The sequence below is a fragment of the Grammomys surdaster genome, unplaced genomic scaffold (genome assembly GCF_004785775.1).
Source record: "Grammomys surdaster isolate TR1022 unplaced genomic scaffold, NIH_TR_1.0 126131, whole genome shotgun sequence".
NCBI lineage: Eukaryota > Metazoa > Chordata > Mammalia > Rodentia > Muridae > Grammomys > Grammomys surdaster.
This window is the reverse complement of record NW_021620939.1, coordinates 6294452-6313503: the sequence shown is the minus strand read 5'-3', so window position 1 is coordinate 6313503 and position 19052 is coordinate 6294452. Positions and strand designations below refer to the sequence as shown.

The 19052-nt window shown below is 43.1% G+C and overlaps 1 protein-coding gene across 1 annotated transcript in view; it reads right to left on the bottom strand.

The window, feature by feature from the left end:
• Ip6k1 (inositol hexakisphosphate kinase 1) overlaps positions 1 to 17305 on the bottom strand; it is a 47523-nt gene extending 30218 nt beyond the window's left edge. Inside the window, exon 1 of the mRNA XM_028756744.1 lies at positions 17132 to 17305. The gene's annotated coding sequence lies outside the window, so the exon portion shown is untranslated. The remainder of the gene's footprint in view (positions 1 to 17131) is intronic.
• Positions 17306 to 19052: the final 1747 nt, after the last annotated feature.

The window sequence follows — 19052 nt, the reverse complement described above, 5'->3', positions numbered from 1 at the left end:
TTTCTCTGTGTAGCCCTGGCTGTCCTGGAACTCACTCTGTAGACCAGGCTGGCCTCAGAAATCCACCTGCCTCTGCCTCCCAAGTGCTGGGATTAAAGGCGTGCACCACCACTATTATTTGTGTTTTTTAAGACAGGGCTTCTCTGTAGCCCTGGCTATCCTGGGACTATGTAGACTATGCTTGAGCCTGGCCTTGAACTCAGAGATCTGCCTACCTCTGCTTCCCATGTGCTGGGATTTAAGGTATGTGCCACAACCACCTGACTTAAACTATTCTTATAAAAAATATATATCTATTAATTGACCTGGGTATAGAGGCATACATATACTTTATCCCAAAACTTGGATGCAGAGGCAGTCAGGTCACTAATTCTGAGGCCATCATGCTTTACATATTAAGTTCCAAGCCAGCTAGGGCTATATAAAATGAGACCCTGTTTCAAAAAGAAAAATAAATAAAAATGAAAAAAAAAACCAACCAAACAAAACAAAAACAAGACAAAACAAAAACCCCACTATCACCAAACAAGCAATTAAGAAAGAGTAAAGCCTTTACAATAAATGCTGACAATGCTTGCACAACCTTATATCCACAAGGGAGAAAAAAGTGAATCTCAACCCTAATCTCAACATACAAAATTAATTCAAGATAAATCAAGCACCTAAATGTAAAGACTAAAACTATAAACTTTCTAGCTGAAATTATAAAGTTATAAGATTTGTACTACATGACTTCCAAGAACTGCTAGAAACTATCCAGGCATGGTGGTACACTCTGTTGGTCCCAACACAAGAGTGGCAGAGGCAAGTGGGTTTCTGTGAGTTCAAGGCCAGCCTGGTCTACATAGTGAGTTCCAGGCCAGCCAGCAGTACATAGTGAAAAACAAAACAACATCAAATAAATAAAAATAAAAGAATTGCAGCAAATTGAACCAACAAGACAGTGAGTGCAGCAAGTAAAAACACTAGCAGAAACAGCTGATGACTTCAATTTCTAGCACAGCAGGACAACAGGTTCCTCAAAGTTGTCCTCTGACCTTCACGTGGGAATCGTGATACATATGCATGTGCATGCATAAACACACATACAATAATAGCTAATAGCCGGGCGGTGGTGGCGCACGCCTTTAATCCCAGCACTTGGGAGGCAGAGGCAGGCGGATTTCTGAGTTCAAGAGTTCGAGGCCAGCCTGGTCTACAGAGTGAGTTCCAGGACAGCCCGGGCTACACAGAGAAACCCTGTCTTGAAAAACAAAAAAAACAAAAAAACAAAAATAATAGCTAATAAATCAGTTTCAAGGGCTAGAGAGATGGTTCAGCCATTAGGAGACTGGCTGCTCTTCCAGAGGACCCAGATTTGATTCTGAGCACTGAGATGATGGCTCATAACCACCTGTAACTCTAGTTCCAGGTGATCCAACATCTACTTCTGACCTCTAATGGAGCTGCATACACACAATGCACACACTTACCATGCAGCAAAACACCCATACACATAAAATAAGACTGAAATTTTAAATAAAAAGCAAGATTCTATTTTTAATTGTGTGTGTGTGTGTGTATACAAATGTGTGCAGGTTCAGAAGCCAGAGGCACCAGATTCCCTTAGAGCTAGAGCTACAAGTGGTTGTGAGCCACTGATACGGGTATCAGATGTGGTGGTCCAGCCCTTCAATTCCAGCTCCTCCTAGGAGGCAGATCTCTGAGAGTCTAATGAAGGAATAATAAAACAAATGAGCATGGTGATATGTGTTTCAAACACCAGGAAAGTAAAAATAAGTAGATCCTTGGGACTTGCTGGCCATTCAGCCTGGCCTTACTCAGTGAATTCCAGGCTAGTAAAAGCCCTACCTCAAAAAGAATATGATCATCTGAAGAATGAATCCAAGGTTGTTCTCTGGCCTTTTCCAAAGTAGGCACATAACTGTGCAAGTGTATGTATACACACACACACACACACACACACACAGAGTACATAATAGTAAATGAAGTTTTAAAACAACTCAAACTAACCTATGATGAAAAAAAACAAAGCACAGGTTATCCTAGGCCAGAATAAAATGGCAGTTTATATCAATCCTGTGTTAAAGAAACTAATGAGTATGGCTGTACACACCTGTAATTCCAACACTCAGAAGGCTAAGGCAGTAAGATTGTGAATTCAAGGCAATGCTAGGTTAAATAGTGAAACCCTGTCCTCAAAAATAAGGGGGTGGAGATGACTAGATACTAATCTAGGAATAAAAATCTATTCTCCATTGTCCACTTTGCAAAAAACAAGGATGAAATCATTACTTTCCCTTGCTAGCTGATATTAAGTTTGTCAGTAGAGACATTAGAGAGACACTAAAACAAACCCAGAAGCTTTTCATTCTGGCTCCATTATTCGACTCTCACCAGGCCTCAACCATTTAGGCAGCTTTCCTAGAACCCAACCACAGCTGTTTTGACTCCCACGATGCATGCAGTAGAGGCCAGCAGCTTCCTCTAACACCTCACTCAACAGCTTCACAGTATAGTGCTTCTGGTGATACATTTCCTTGTAAATAGAATCTACCCACTAAGTTCTAGAATGCTGATTTCTAACATGTTCTGCCAACATAAATCCCACAATGATTCTGCCATCTAGCTAGGCAAAACTGTGCCCCATCCAACAAGGTACAGCTCCAAGCCTAGAAGTGTCTTCTTCCTTAAGCATGTTTAGTAGTCTAGGGGTCTCCCCATTCCCATGTGTAGTTTTTCTATTCTTTTCTTGAGTTCTCTCTACTTCTGACCAATCAGGTCCCTCATTACTCCAAAGTTAAACTTAGTAATTTATATATATTCATAGCTGGCTAGAATTTAGCTCTGTCGTAGAACTCCAGCCTAGTATGTCCAAGACCTTGAGCAGAGTTAGTACTCATACCAAAACCAAAAAAAAAAAAGAAAAGAAAACACAAAAGTCTCCAATATAGCTGGGCTCAGTGGCACACACCTTTAATCCCAGCACTTAGGAGGCAGGCAGCTTCTGAATTCAAGAACAGCTTGGTCTCCAGAGTGAGTTCCAGGACAGCCAGAACTACAAAAAGAAACCCTGTCTTGAGGGGGAGGGCAGGGGAAGGAGGAAAGGAAAAAAAAATCTAGTATGTTCACCAAGGTCAGGATCTTTTTGAGAGACACTCATGAAATATCTAGTTCATCCATGTATTTTATCATTTATCTTCCCAAACAGGTTAGAAACTTCCTGGTATTCATCTATTTTCGAAGCCAATGAACTCCCTTTAACATTAGCTGCACCATCTACATTTAATATCAAGAGTCATTAAGGGGGCTGGAGAGATGGCTCAGTGGTTAAGAGCACTGACTGCTCTTACAGAGGTCCTGAGTTCAAATCCCAGCAACCACATGGTGGCTCACAACCATCCGTAATGAGATTGGATGCCCTCTTCTGGTGTGTCTGAAGACAGCTACAGTGTACTCATCAATAAAATAAATAAATAAATATTTAAAAAAAAAAAAAAGAGTCATTAAAACCTAGCCTGGTACAGCTAAGTCAGGAAAACCACAAATTCAAAACCTACCAGGCTGCATAAACAGTTCACACAATCTAGATGGTGAGTGAGACCCTGTCTGAACATCTCAACAGAAGAAGGAAAGAGAGTGGAGATACGGTTCCGTGGGAGACCTCTTGCAGAGCACACTGAAGATGCAGGTTCAATCCCTGGTGCTGTAAAGATCTGAATAGCTGAAGTGGTCACTCGAACCTCTCTGTATCAGACCAATTCTATATGAGGGAGGGAAAGTCAGCATCTCCAGCTGGTACCACAGGAAACTGACTTGCTGGGAAATGTTCCACAGCTAAGAAATACTTAAAACACAATTTCCTTTCTTTGCCTGTTGCTGAAAAAGTGTTAAGCAAGGTCTAGTATGGAGAAACGGGTCATTTGCAGGCAGTCTCCACTGGTCTCTTGTTCAGTTCCCTGCTACTGCAAAATGATAAGGGAACCCCAGACTTTTCTGTGCTTTTCCACATTACAGGGAAACAAGGTCACTGGGTATGAGGGAAGGAGTGTCTTAAAGTAACTTCTCTCTGTGCTGCTTTAGTCATCTAAACACTGAAGGCAAGTCAGGGGGCAGTGGCACAAGCCTATGACTTTGGCACTTCCAGGACTCTAGAGGCCACACAAGTTTAAGGTCATTCTCAGCTACCTACTGAGTCCAAGGACAACAACCTGAGCATCTGAGACCTTACTTAAAAAAAAAAAAAAAAAAAAAAAAAAAAAGGGCTGGAGAGATTCCTCAATGGTTAAGAGCACTGACTGCTCTTCCAGATGTCCTGAGTTTTCAGTTTCCAGAAAGCACATGGTGGCTCAAAACCACCCTGTAATAGGGTGGATTTGGTGCCCTCTTCTGGTGCATCTGGAGACAGCTACAGTGTACTCATACATATAAATCTTTAAAAAAAATAAAATAAAAATAAGACCTGAAGGCAACAATTATAAAGTCTTCCCTCTCTAAGAAATGTCTATAACTGACTATTTCATCTAAACAAAGAATGGTATCCTAGGAACCTTCTTCACATTACAGCTTGTGTGTGACAAGGGTGGTAATATAACCCTCAGGGACATTTTTAGTATATACTCATTATACAAAACGATGGGTTTCATTATGACATTTTCATACTTTCGATCATGGACTTTGTTGATAGTCAACCTGAATTAGCCTCTTCTATGCCCTTTACCCCTCCCAACTTGTCCCCTTCCTGTGACTAAATAATCTACCTTCTATTTTCATTTTTTTTGTTGTTTTGTTTTTTTTGAGACAGGGTTTCTCTGTATAGCCCGGGCTGTCCTGGAACTCACTCTGTAGACCAGGCTGGCCTCGAACTCTTGAACTCAGAAATCCGCCTGCCTCTGCCTCCCAACTGCTGGGATTAAAGGCATACACCACCACCGCCAGGCCTATGTTTTAAATACTTTTTAAAAACAAAGATTCTGCTGCAGAGAAAACACGCAGCATTTGTCTTTCTAACTCTAGTTTACTTCTGGCTCCATCCATCCATCCATCATGCAAGTTACACAATTCCTCCTCTTTTTGGTTTTTTGGAGACAGGATTTCGCTACATAAAACTCCACTGTGTACATACACCTGTTTCACTATCCACTCATCTTCTGATAGGTTGCTAGGCTGAGTCCAGACCTCAGTAATTGAGAATGGTGTCACAATTAGTGAGTATGTAGGTATCTGCTGGACACTTAAGATTCTTTTGGGTGCTACAGATGAATACTACAGCTGGGTCATATGCTAGTCCTAACTTCACTTTTATTTTTTGTCTTTAGAAACTCTAGGTTTGGCCGGGCGGTGGTGGTGCATACCTTTAATCCCAGCACTTGGGAGGCAGAGGCAGGCGGATTTCTGAGTTCGAGGCCAGCCTGGTCTACAGAGTGAGTTCCAGGACAGCCAGGGCTACACAGAGAAACCCTGTCTCGAAAAACCAAAAAAAAAAAAAAAAGAAACTCTAGATTTTGTTTTGTTTAATCCCTTAGAAAACCTGTAACACCCATGGCCAAGCAAAACAAAGTCTTTTTAAGAAAATCAGCTGAAAATGTTTCCTTAGGCAATAAATGGCATTAATAACATCTAACAACGGAGATGTAGTTCAGTTGTCTATTTGACTATTGTCTATTTGTCTAGCTACACTATTTGTCTAGCATATACAAAGCCCTAAATTTAACCCCAGCATGACGTAAAATTGGACATGGTAGCATAAAAGCCATAATCCCATCACTCAACGGATAGAGGCTGGAGTACCAAAGTTCAAGGTTATCCTTGACTACACAGAGTCTGAGCTATATGAAGCCCTACTTCAGAAAACAAAACAAAAGGACTGTAGCATTGACTCGATGGTTAAGTAAGACACTTACTGCTCTTGCAAAGGATCCAGGTTTGGTTCCTAGAACCCACATGAACATCCATGAACAGAAAATTATTTTTTACCTGCTCTATTAAAAAGTATGGTTTGAGGCAGAGGCAGGCGGATTTCTGAGTTCGAGGCCAGCCTGGTCTACAAAGCGAGTTCCAGGACAGCCAGGACTACACAGAGAGACCCTGTCTCGAAAAACCAAAAAAAAAAAAAAAAAAAGTATGGTTTGGCCGGGCAGTGGTGGCGCACGCCTTTAATCCCAGCACTTGGGAGACAGAGGCAGGCGGATTTCTAAGTTCAAGGCCAGGATGGTCTACAGAGTGAGTTCCAGGACAGCTAGGGCTACACAGAGAAACCCTGTCTCGAAAAACCAAAAAAAAAAAAAAAAACAAAGGTTCTATTCTAGGCATAGTGGCACACACCTATAATTCCAGCACTTGGGAGGCCGAAGCAGACAAACCTCTTCGAGTTCAGGATTAGGCCAGCATGGCCTAGAGAGTTCCAGGAAGCCAGGGCTATAAAAGGCTCAAAAAGACCCATGAAGTTATACCTCTAACTATAATCTTATGTTTGAAAAGATAAACTTCCTAAAGAAGAATTGGTTTCATTTTGTCTTTATCATGTCTATTGCTTTTATCTAACAGGAACTCAGGACTAGCTGGGTCCAGCAACACACTCATGTATCTCAATCATCCACAGACAGAGGAGGACTGCAGAGAAGCCGCAGTCTAGGCTGAGCAACACAGACAGCCCTAGGCTGTACAACCAGCTAGAGCTACACTGTCTCCCCTGCCAAAAAATTATTTAATTCCAGGGATTCCAAACTTTAAAAAAAAAAAAAGAGATTTATTTTATTTATATGAGTACACTGTAGTCCTCAGACACACCAGAAGAGGGCACCAGATCCCATTACAGAAGGTTGTAAGCCATCTGTAATGTTTGCTGGGAATTTAACTCAAGACCTCTGGATAAGCAGTTGGTGCTGTTTACTGCTGAGCCATTTCTCCAGCCCCCCCATTTTTTAATAACTTATATTTATGGGCATTAGTGTTTTGCCTGCATGTATATTTATGTGAGTGTGCACCCCAGCCCCCTGAACTGGAGTTACAGACAGTTGTGAACTGCCATTTGAATACTGAGAATTAAACCAAGGTCCTCTATAAGGACAATCAGTGCTCTTAACCACTGAGCCATCTCTCCAACCTCACATTTTTTTAACTAAACCCTACATAGTATATTGGCCTTTATATCCTTAAAAAAGATTTTTTTACAAACAGTTCCAAGATGGGCCAAAAGATGGGCCTTAATGTATTTCATCAAGGGCCACAAAATTCCAATAAAACTTGCTCAACAACATAGCCGAAATAATTACCTAGCTCCAGCTCACTTTCCCAGTACTACCCAGTATACAAAGCTGTTAAAGAGGAAAAGGCAAGTTCCCTACATTTAATACATTAAAAAAAAAAAAACTAAAGCACTGCCACTTATAATTCCCACTTTTAAAAAATTAGTTTATTTTTATTTTATGTGCATTGGTGTTTATCAGCCTGCATGTATGTCCATGTAAGTGTCAGGTTCCCTGGAACTGAAGTTACAGACAGTTGTGAGCTGGGAATTAAACCTGCGCCCACTGGAAGAGCAAGCAGTATTCTTAACCTCTGAGCCATCTCTCTAGCCCCTTTCAAAAAAAAACTTTTTTTAAACTTATTATTTATTATGCATACAAGTTCTGCCTGCATGTATGCCTTCAGGCCAGAAGAGGACACCAGATGGTTATGAGACACCATGTGATTGCTAGGAATTGAACTCATGATCACTGGAAGAGCATCCACTGCTTTTAACCTCTGAGCCACCACCACCACCACCACCACCACCACTATTATCCACCTGCCCAAACTTTTTTTTTTTTTTAAAGATTTATTTATTTTATTATATATGAATACACTGTAGCTGTCTTCAGACACACCAGAAGAGGGCATCAGATCTCATTACAGATGGTTGTGAGCCACCATGTGGTTGCTGGGATTTGAACTCAGGACCTCTGGAAGTGCAGTCAGTGCTCTTAACCACTGAGCCATCTCTCCAGCCCCCAGTGCCCAAACTTTTAAAACAGGAAAAAATATATATATATGTATGTATGTATGTATATGTATACATATACACATACACACATGTATATATAATATATATATAGTATATATATATATCTTTCAATGGATAGAAGGCTAAAAGTGGCACAGAGATTATGGGATAGTTAATACTTTACAAAAGCTAACAAGCCACATAAGGACATGGAGAAATCATGTATTTACATTACTAAGTGAATGAAGCCCACCTAAAATGAACATACAGGGACTAGGATATAGCTTGTGCTTGCCCTAGGCTCCATTCCCAACACTGTTTAACTGAGAATGGTGGTACATACCTATAATTCCAACACTTGAGAGGTGGGGGCAAGAAGATCAGAAGTTCAAGGTCATGTTCAGCTACTGAGCAAGCTGAAAACCAGCCCAGGCTACATGACAATCTGTCTGAAAAAATAAAAACTAAAAATAAGAATACACAAACACACACACACACATACACTTCCAACTATATGACATTCTGGAAAGGCAAAACCACGGAGACATTAAAAACAACAGATTGCCAAGGGTAGGGGGAAGCTGCTGCGAAACCATTCTTCACAGTACTGGAGTGAGAAGGTCAAAGCCATACAATGCTACACAGCCAAACCAGATAGACATGCTGGTACATGCCTATAGCCAGAATGCAAGATTCCGAGACAGGAGGACTGCCTTGGGTGGAAGGGCAGTTTTGAGCTACACAGTGAGTTTCAAGCTAGCTAAACTACAGGGTGAGTCCCTACCTCAAAAGTAAACAAAATATTCTGGTTATAAACAAAAATGCTAAAAGTGACATCACAATTTAGTTTTCTCAATTTACTAGTAAATATGTATTTTAAGTATTTTTATAGAACATGGGTTTAACGAAGTTACATTCTTATGTGTAACTTACGTATGTGTGGTACACATGCTACAGCAGTTACGGAGGTTAAAGGAGAACTTGCAAGAGCTGTTTTTTCCTTCTACTCTTTGAGTCCTGGGATGGAACTTGAGTCATGAAGCTTGGTGGCAAATGCTTTTACCCAAAGAGCCATCACAGCTTAAGCCTATGTTTTAAATAACAGCTGTAACTGAGATGAACCATATCCCATAATCCACCCACGGTAATATACAATTCATTGGTTCTTAGTACAGTCTAGAAAACATGCAACTGTCACCACTACTTTAACACACTTACTTATCTCAGAAAGAAATAACAAACACGCTTTTGACACTTCATACCCTACCACACCTGGAACCCTAAGAAACCACAAATCTACTTGATGTCCCTATAAAATTATCTGTTTTGGATACTGCTTAGAAACAGAATCACATAAATACGAACTTTTATATCTAGATTTTTAAACTCTACACATTTCTGAGTCTCAAATACAATATATATCAGTATTTCTTGTTTATTTGGGGTTTTGATTTTTTTTTTTTAGACAGTCCATGTTATGTAGTTTGGCTGTCCTAGAACTCAGAATGTACACCAGGCTAACCTCTCACAGAGACCCACCTGTCTCTGCCTCCCAAGTGCTGTCATTAAAGGTGTGTGTCACCATGCCCAGCCTCCTTCCCTTTTTAAGTAACATGCACAAACACATATTTTACTTATCTAGTCATCAGACGATGCTGATGGAGGACATTTTGGGTTTTCTCCCTTTTTGTTATTTTTAAGATTTTTTTTTTTTTTTTTTTTTTTTTTTGGTTTTTCGAGACAGGGTTTCTCTTTATAGCCCGGCTGTCCTGGAACTCACTCTGTAGACCAGGTTGGCCTTGAACTCAGAAATCCTCTGCCTCTGCTTCCCAAGTGCTGGGATTAAAGGCATGCACCACCACTGCCTGACATTAAAAATCTTAAAAATAGCCGGGCGGTGGTGGCGCATGCCTTTAATCCCAGCACTTGGGAGACAGAGGCAGGTGGATTTCTGAGTTCGAGGCCAGCCTGATCTACAGAGTGAGTTCCAAGACAGCCAGGGCTACACAGAGAAACCCTGTCTGGAAAAACAAAACAAACAAAAAAAAATTATGTATAAGAGAATGGGTAGATGTCTGCAGAGGCCAGAGGCATCAGAACTAAAGTCAGAAAACCACAAGTCACCTGACTTGAGTGCTGGGACCCTACCTCAGATCCTCTGGAAGAGCAGCATACTAGAGAGTTCCTAATAGCTGAGTCATTTTTTTTCTTCCCTCCTTTGTTGTTATTAATATTGATGCTATAAACATTTTTAATTAGCTAAAGACCAGTCAAAGGCAGGCATTGGTGGCACATGTCTCTAATCCCAGAACTCAGCAGAATTCTAAGTTCAGGGCCAACTGGGCTACACAGCTGGAGAGGAGGTGAGAGGAGATAGGGAGGAAAAAAGAGGGGGGTATCAAACTGTCTCCCAAAGTTGCTGCATTGTTTCTCATTTCCATTAGTAGAGTACACAGGGCTCAAAATTTTCCACAGACATACCAACACTGTCATTATGAGTTTTTGGCTTCAGAATATATTGCTTAATGACTGTTCGTTCAATCATAATACACCCAATTTTTATCAACTGCAAAGTACTCTTTGACTCAACTAACATCAATTTTAGATCTGAAGACTACACAGTCTGGTCAGGTATCATAATGCACACCTATAATTGTATGGAGGTAGAGGCAGGAGGATCAAGAGTTCAAAACCAGCCTAGGCTACTTGAGACCTGTCTCAAGGGACTGGGGTCAAGGGGTTGGTGGGGGTAGTGAGATGTCGGAGCAGGTAGACACTTGCTGCCAAGACTGATGACTTGAGTTCAATCCCTAAAGCCCGCAAGATGGAAAAAGAACTGACTCCTGTGAGTTGTCCTGACCTACATACACACAACACAGCATGTGCACTCCTCCACACACATATAAAACAATTAAAATGAAAAAAAGTTTCAAGACAGAGTGACAGTCTAACCTAGACCCAAGCTCCTAGCCTACTCTCCTTTCGTGAGGCAGAAATAAATCTATAAATATAACTTTTATTAAGGGGTTCAGAAATTCAGAAACATGTATAATTTTTTTTAACTGTGTGTGTGTGTGTGGTCATGGTGGTGATATACCAGCCTTTGTAATTTCAAACTGTAACAGCAGATGTAAGAATCTTAATCTAGGGGCTAGAGAGACAGATCAGCAATTAAACAGTGCTTTCTGCTCTACAGAGGATGAATTTAGATCCCTGTACCCACATTAATGTGGCTCACAAATAACTGTAACTACAGCCCCAAAGGATTCAGTGCTCTTCTGATCCCCATGGACATCTGCACATACATGCATATAAGTCTTTTAAAAAAAAAGAAAGAGGAAAGGAAGGAAGAAACAAAGGGAAGAGGGAGGGAGGGAGGGAGGGAGGGAGGGAGGGAGGGAGGGAGGGAGGAAGGGGGCCAGCCAGCTTAAGCCACACACAGTGGCACAGCAGTCAGGAAGCAGGGTCAGGCAGATCTTTTTGAGTTCGAGGTCAGCATGGTTTACATAGTTGTGAGTTCTTAGACAGCCAGGAATACAAGGTGAAATCCTGTCTCAAAAACAAACACACACCTTAATCTATTATCTTTCATAAAAGATATTAACAGTGATAATGAAAGATAATAGCCAGGTATGGTTCAGCCACATGTACACAATGATATATGCACAAAAAAGTAAAAACTTTGTAAAGAACCAAGATAACTTTGGTTCCCCAACTGGAACCCATTACTCAAATCCTGCTGAAGCAAAACCAAATATTTACATTTAAAAATGAATGTATGCTGCCAGCCACAATGGCAGCCTCATTTAATCTAAGCTAGAGAGCAGAACTCTTATGAATTTGAGCCCAACCTGGTCTTCATAGTGAGTTCCAGGCCAGAAAGCGGTATGCAGTGATAACCTGTTGTGGAGGTGTGTGTGCTGAACACAGTGTCTCCAGGCTCTAAGTGTCACCAAATGAGAGACCAAGGCAGGAGGATCACTGAGACTACATGTCATTTCTAGGCCAGTCTAGACAATGAAGTAAAACCTAGACTCAAAAAATAAAATAAAAAACTACCTATTTTCTTGCTCCAAGCCAAAACCAAAAGAGAGCATCATACAAGCCTTTCCCCAACTCTATCACTGCTTCTAAAGTGTCAGGCAAATGCTGAGAAGGAAGTCCTAAGGAAGGGGAGGGTCCATGAGTACCAGCACCAGTATGCTCACCTAACACATTCTCTAAGAGCCAAAACTGGCATCAGCCAGGCAGAGAGTGGACCACACAGCCCCTCCTGGGATTGGTGACTATTTTCAAGCCTTAGACTGGTACACCAAGGTCAATTTATGTAGGCTCTTCCTTGAGATGTGGCAAGCGGTGAGATCCATGTCCACGAGGTTTCCATTCCCACTTGTCACTCTATTCCACTTCCCTGTGTGATTATACTCCATTTTCACCTCAGACAAATTTAGTACATCTTTATAAACATTTAGTTTTTGTCTATATTCAAGTTTAAAAAAAAGGTTTCCCTCTCTAAAGCAGTTATTATCCCACTAAAATAAACATTTGTGTGGGTGTGGTGATACGGGGATCTCTCTGAAACTAGGACCTTTTTTTAAAAAAAAAAAAATGTGTATGGGTGTTTTGTCTGAATTTCTATCCGATGTATGTGGTGCCCCCAAGGCTAGAAGAGACCAGAAGAGGGGTCAGACCTCCTGGGACTGGAGTTGTATACAGTTCATTGTTGAGCTGCTATGTGGGTGCTAGGAATTGAACCTGGGTCCTCTAGATGAGCATCCAGTGCTCTTAACTGCTGAGCCATCCATCTCTCCAACCCGAGAAACTAGGGCCTTATGCATGGCATAAGAGCTCTACTACCAAGTTTTCCTTTAAAACTTCTTTGGTGGGTATGGGGGAGCTGTATATATGCAGAGGTCATTCCCTACAAGTCTTCCACCTTCTTCTGCTGTTGTTATGCTATTGTGTCTGCATGTATGCAGTATACAGAGTCCAGAGAAGGGCATCAGGATCTTACTCCATCACTGTTTTGTTCCTTTGAGGCAGAGTCTCATTAAACCTAGAGCTTGGGCTGGAGAGACGGCTCAGTGGTTAAGAGCACTAGCTGCTCTTCTAGTGACGAGTTCAATTCTCAGCACCCACATGGTGGGGTCTGATGCCCTCTTCTGGCATGCAAGTATACATGCAGACAGAACATTCAAACACAAAGTAAACTAAAAACAAACCAACAAAAACCAAAAACAAAACTAGTGTTTTTTCCAGCAGGCACTCAGCAAGCCCCAGTGACCCTCCCTATGGATACAAACTCATCCTCTGCATGTTTTCACAAGCATTCTTACCGACCACTGAGGCATTTCTCTGCCCCCCTTGTTTTTGTCTCTCGCTGGAGACTGGGGCCTGAGTGGCCAACTAGTGAGCTACAGAGATCTATCTACCTTCATCTCTGGCACTGGGATTACAGACTTGTGCCATTACAATGAAGATACTTTTCTTTTTTTAAGGTTTACTTATTTTTTATGTGTATTTTGCCTGTATGTATTATATATGTATGTATACCATGTACATGCTTTGTGCCTGAGGAAAGCATAGGAGGACTTCAGAGCCAAGTGTGGTGCTAAAGCCAGATCTTAAAGAGTGCAGAGTTCAAGGCCAGCCTAGTCTACAAAGCAAGTTCCAGGATAGCCAGGGCTATACAGAGAAATCCTGTTTTCAAAGAACCAAAAACAAAACAAACACAAAAAAGAAGGCATCAGATTTCTCGGAACGGAAGTTAGAGATGATTGTGAGCTACCATGTGGGTGCTAGGTACAGAACTCAGGACTTCTACAAGAATAGTTAGTACCCTTAACAGCTGAGCTATCTCTCCAGCCCTACAGGAAGTACTAGGAATCAAACTCAAGTCTTTATGCTTGTGGCACTTTTTTTTTTTTTTTTTTTTTGGTTTTTTCGAGACAGGGTTTCTCTGTGTAGCCCTGGCTGCCCTGAAACTTGCTCTATAGACCAGACTGGCCTCAAACTCAAGAGATCTGCCTGCCTTTGCCTCTGGGACTAAAGGCAAGCACCATTACTACCCAGCTCCAAAAGTTATTGGACTGGAGAGATGGCTCAGTGATTACTGCTCTTCCAGAGGACCCAGGCACAATTCCCAGCAACCATACAATAGCTTATAACTGTAACTACAGTTCCAGAGGAGCCAACACCCTCTTTCTACTTCTATGGGTCCCAGACTTGCATATAGCACACAGATGTACATTCAGGTAAAACATCCATTAAAGTGAATAATAAAAAATAATAAATGAATAAATAAGTAAAGCAAATACCAAATCAGTTGTGGTTATGCACATATATAATCCTAGCACTTAGGTGATTGAAGAAATAAGATCAAGAGTTAGATGTCAACCTGGATTACAGCACAAGCTGGTGACCTGCCTAGGCTATACAGCGACAGTGTCTCAAAAAAACAAACAAACAAACAAACAAACAAACACCAAACAGCACTGGTAAAGGGTTCAGGGGATAAGGGTGCTGCCACACTAACAAGACAATAACATTAGATCTCCAAAACCCATGGCAGGAAAAGCTGTCCTCTGACTTCAACACTCTTGTGACATGTGTATGCACAGGCACAAACACACATGCACTAGCACATCTACACACAGCAAAAATACAGCAAATCCTACTCTGTTGCTTAAGAGGCTTTAATGATTTTGCTGTTCAAAGGGAGTGGAATATTCTCCAGGAATCTAAATGTTTGAAAGATGTTTTATAAAGCTAGGGAGAACCTGAACTGGACTCTGGAGGTAAGCAATGAAGGTAAAGTAACAGAATCCTAAACAAGTACAAAGGTCGAGGGACTCAGCTAGCAAGAGGACTGGGGAGCAAAATACTTATGGATTGCTGATCAAGCAATTTAGTTAGGGGTGCTAAGGACACCACCTGAGGAGGTGGGCTGGGACTGCTGGGCAGCAACTCTTTGGATGCCATCTTAGGACATATCTTATCCTAGAATCCTGTGTTTCTTTCTCTTTTTTCCTTTTTCTTGACACAGGGTTTCTCTGTGTAGCCCTGGTGTCGTGGTATTCGTTTTGTAGACCATGGTGGCCTCAAACTCAGAGACCTGCCTGCCTCTGCAGCCTGTACCTGTGTACACTTCTAATCAGTGTAGAATAACCACCATCGGTGATCTCTAGCTGTTCTTAATAGTTTAAAAGTGCTAAACCAGTTCATACCTTAACCAGCACTTGGGAGGCAGAAATAGGTGGATCTCTGTGATTTTGAGGACAGCCTGGTCTACAGAGTGAGTGCTAGGTCAGCCAGAGCTATGCAGAGAGACACTGTATGAAAGAAAGAGAAAGGGGTGGGGGACAGAGGAAAGGGAGAGGGAGGGAGGGAGGAGACAGGGAGCTAAGCCAGCCAGCACACCTAAAGTAAGGAGACAGGTTACTCTTGAATTTCCAGAACAGCCTAGGATACACAAGGAGTACCATCTCAAAATAACCTAGAGTGCTGAATAAGTGCTGAAGTTTACAAATGAATTATGCAAAGACAGAGACAGAGGACCCACACTATAATAATGGTCTTTATGATGTAGCACTTAAAATACCCATCACAGAAATGATGCTATTGTCTTTGGATAACTGTTGAATCTAGCATGATACCGTATTCATATTCATAAGCCAATAAAAGCATTAAACAAAGAGAGCGAAAAGTTCTCCTGTGTTTTGATTTCCTTGGGACAGCAGTCCTAAGATAGGGTTAGACCAAGGAGACATTTTAATGGGCCCTGGAACTTCCTAAGACTGTACACATTGGTCAATGCTGTCAACTTGATTAATAGTCTCCTTCCATATCAGTAAGAGATCCAATACCCAAAATGAAGAAAGAGGCTTAGAGTTAGCTATTTTAGCAGAAAGAGCAAAAATTTAACCCTGTGGATAACTTAATTTTCCCCCAAAAAAGCAATGGGAGCTGGCTGTGAGGCGATTCTGAGAAGCTTATATTTTAGTATCTCCAGACCAGGATGCTGGTTTCTCTCAAAATTAAACATTCAGAGGTGACATGATCCTAACAGACATTAAGGGTACCTCCTGCTTGGCCTCCGTAATCATCTTTTGTGGGTTTCATATGACGACAACATACGAGACACCTGTGTGAACCTAAGGGCCCCTGGGTAAAAATGTGATTTATAGCATCCAGGACCCTTTCTAGCGCTGCATACTCTTTTGGAGATTGCTAGTCCCGCCTCCATCGTAAGCCTGACTCCTGTTTTCATCCAACATCAACAGCTTTTAGTACGGCTTTTGTCTCAAGACAGGGTCTTGCCACGTAGCTCCTGGCCTGCAACCCATGGCAATCCTCCTGCCTCAGTGGAATGCATGAGCTCCTATACCCAATTTCAGTTTGTTTGTTTTTAATAGTCCTAACACTCCTACGTCTCCTAACGGACTGTCTCTTTAAGAGACAAAATTAATCAAATCATCATCATGCTTATTCTCCTAAACCACATACTCCGAAAGAAGTGGTGGTCGAGCACCAAAGAACTTATACAACTCAGTCACCGTGGACATTTTGCTAGGTTCTTCAAGAAGCAGTAAGTCCTGAAGAGCACGGAAGGCTCCGAGGGTTCTCGGTGATGCCAGGTGGAGGATGATCCCCCTACCAAAAGCATAGGGCCCTGATACCACCCTGCTTGGCTCATAAGGCATTTTAGGCCTGTTTCGTCTCTCATCTTAGTCTCAAGCGGCCTGAAAAAATTTACTCGCAGGAGTGTGAAATTTTAAGAGCGACGTACGTTTATCACTGATTTGGAGGAACGTTACGGCCAGGAGAACGAGAGCTGGCAGTAACCATGTCTCAGCACTTCGGGTCTGAGGCACCCAGGGATTCGGTCTGAAAGGCAGGTTTCCCGCTACCCCGCCGGCCGGTCCTAGGGCTCAGGGCTCTCCGACCTCCACCCGGGGTGCCCTCCCAGCCTCCGTGCCAGTATCTGGGAGGCTCGGCGGAAGGCCAACCAGGACGCTGGAATGATGTTCCAGTGATGCTCGCCCTAAGTCCTGACCCGACCTACCCGCGCCAACAACAACCCCGCGCCCGCCGCCACCCTCGCCGTGGGTGTCGGGCGGGTCTTTTGGCCCGACTCCTGTCACTCACCGGCCCGACCAGGGCAGCGGGCGCCCAAGGCTCCCCACGGGAGCTGGGCCCCCCGGGCCTCCAGGTCTCGGCCCGCCCCCTGGCAGGCAGCGCAGGTGGCTGAGCCCCGCAGCAGCGGCCCCGCACCGGCCGCTCGGTCCAGCTCCTGGCGCTGCCCACTGGGTACGGATCAACAACAAGATGGCGGCCAGCCGAGGGGGCGGGGGCCGGGCGTCATAGTAACCAAGGACAGCAAAGAACCCGCCCCTGACTTAGGTTATCTCCAATCAACAGCCTCATCTCGGGACGGATGAAGGAACTCTTCCCGTCGATTCGTCAACTGTTCCGTCAGTCAGGGCGTGCCTCTCGTGCAGAATGCCTGGGGCACGTGACTGTGACGGCACGAATTGACGCATGCGCGCCATACTCAGGTATGCTAGCAGCGGAGGTTTCGCTGTCGAGTGGGTAGGCTGGGGCGCCTTGGTTTTCTCACCTGCGCAACTGTTTCGGTTTTAAGCTGGCAGCGTTTATCATACTCTCGCACACACTTAGAGAATGTCAACGGTACGGTATTTGATTTGTCGCCTGCCTCTGTGCTTGGGATCGACCCTGGTTAACTGGTGAGGAAACTGAGGCGCAGAAAAGAGCCTGAGCCAAGGTCTCACAGCCTTAGAAAGTGGTGATGATGGGTCCCTCACCTCTTTTAGCTCCAGAGTTAAAAGTGTTTTCTAAGCGTCTCCCAGCATTGCCTCTCACCAGTCCAGATGCACAGCCATCTGTGCCACCTCTTCAGTTTTGGCTTCCCCTTTCCCCGGCTTATTTTGCATAGTTAAATATGCATCCAGCACAAGTCTCAGTACATAGTGGCCGCTCTTCTTTGCCTCAGAGCTTCCGTTAAGTTACCTATGACGGTGTCTTCTGCCCTTGGCTATCACGACCTGCCTCCAAGGCAAACTATGAATCCCATGAAAATGGCCATCCCTTGTTCTCCATAAGTAAGCCCCTAACCCTGGGCTTTGCTTCAAGGTTAGGATTAATTACAAGGGCATCACAGCACCTGGTTCCACACCAAAATGCCCTAACTCTGAGAACTTTTGAGCTTTACCTTCTCTGAGACTTGGTTGCTCCGTCTATAAAATGAAGATGAACAAGAAGCAGACTTAATAAGCTCTTAGTAAGCCAAGTACTCAGGAAAATCCCACATATAGCCACTCTCAGCCTGCTGAGCCTGAAGCCTCTAACACTCTTGTTTTGATAGAAGCTCCATTAAAAGAGATGATTCAGTGATTAAGAGCACTTACTGTTCTCCCAGAGGACCTGGGTTCTGTTCCCAGCACCCATATCAGGCAGCTCACAATAGTTTTATAGGAATCCAACACTCTCTTCTTAATGGGCACCAGCACACAAGTGGCATATATTCACACAGACACACATACATATAATTTTAAAAGTGTTTTTCCTAGGCAGAACATGGCAGTACACACCTTCAATCCCTTGAAGGGCAGAGGCAAGCCAATCTCTTGAGTTTGAGGATATCCTGGTCTACATAGTGGGTTCCAGGACAGCCAGGTCTATATCAAAAGATCCTGTCTCTAAAGTAATAAAGCACAGAGTCTTTTTTTTCCCCCATAGAGGGCATTCATATTCTTCCTGGGCCTAGGGGGCCATAACTGCTCCAGAATGAAGATTGTCCCAATTTTCTGATAGGGTTCAGGCCCACAGATCTGACAAGAGGGAAAAGACTGAGAACTTGATGATAGCTGGACCATGGTGGTGCACGCCTTTAACTCTAGCACTTGGGAGGTAGAGGCAGGTGGATCTCTGAGTTTGAGGCCAGCCTGGTTTACAGAGCAGGTTCTAGGACAGCCAGGGCTACACAGAGAAACCCTGCCTTGAGAGAGAGAGAGAGAGAGAGAGAGAGAGAGAGAGAGAGAGAGAGAGA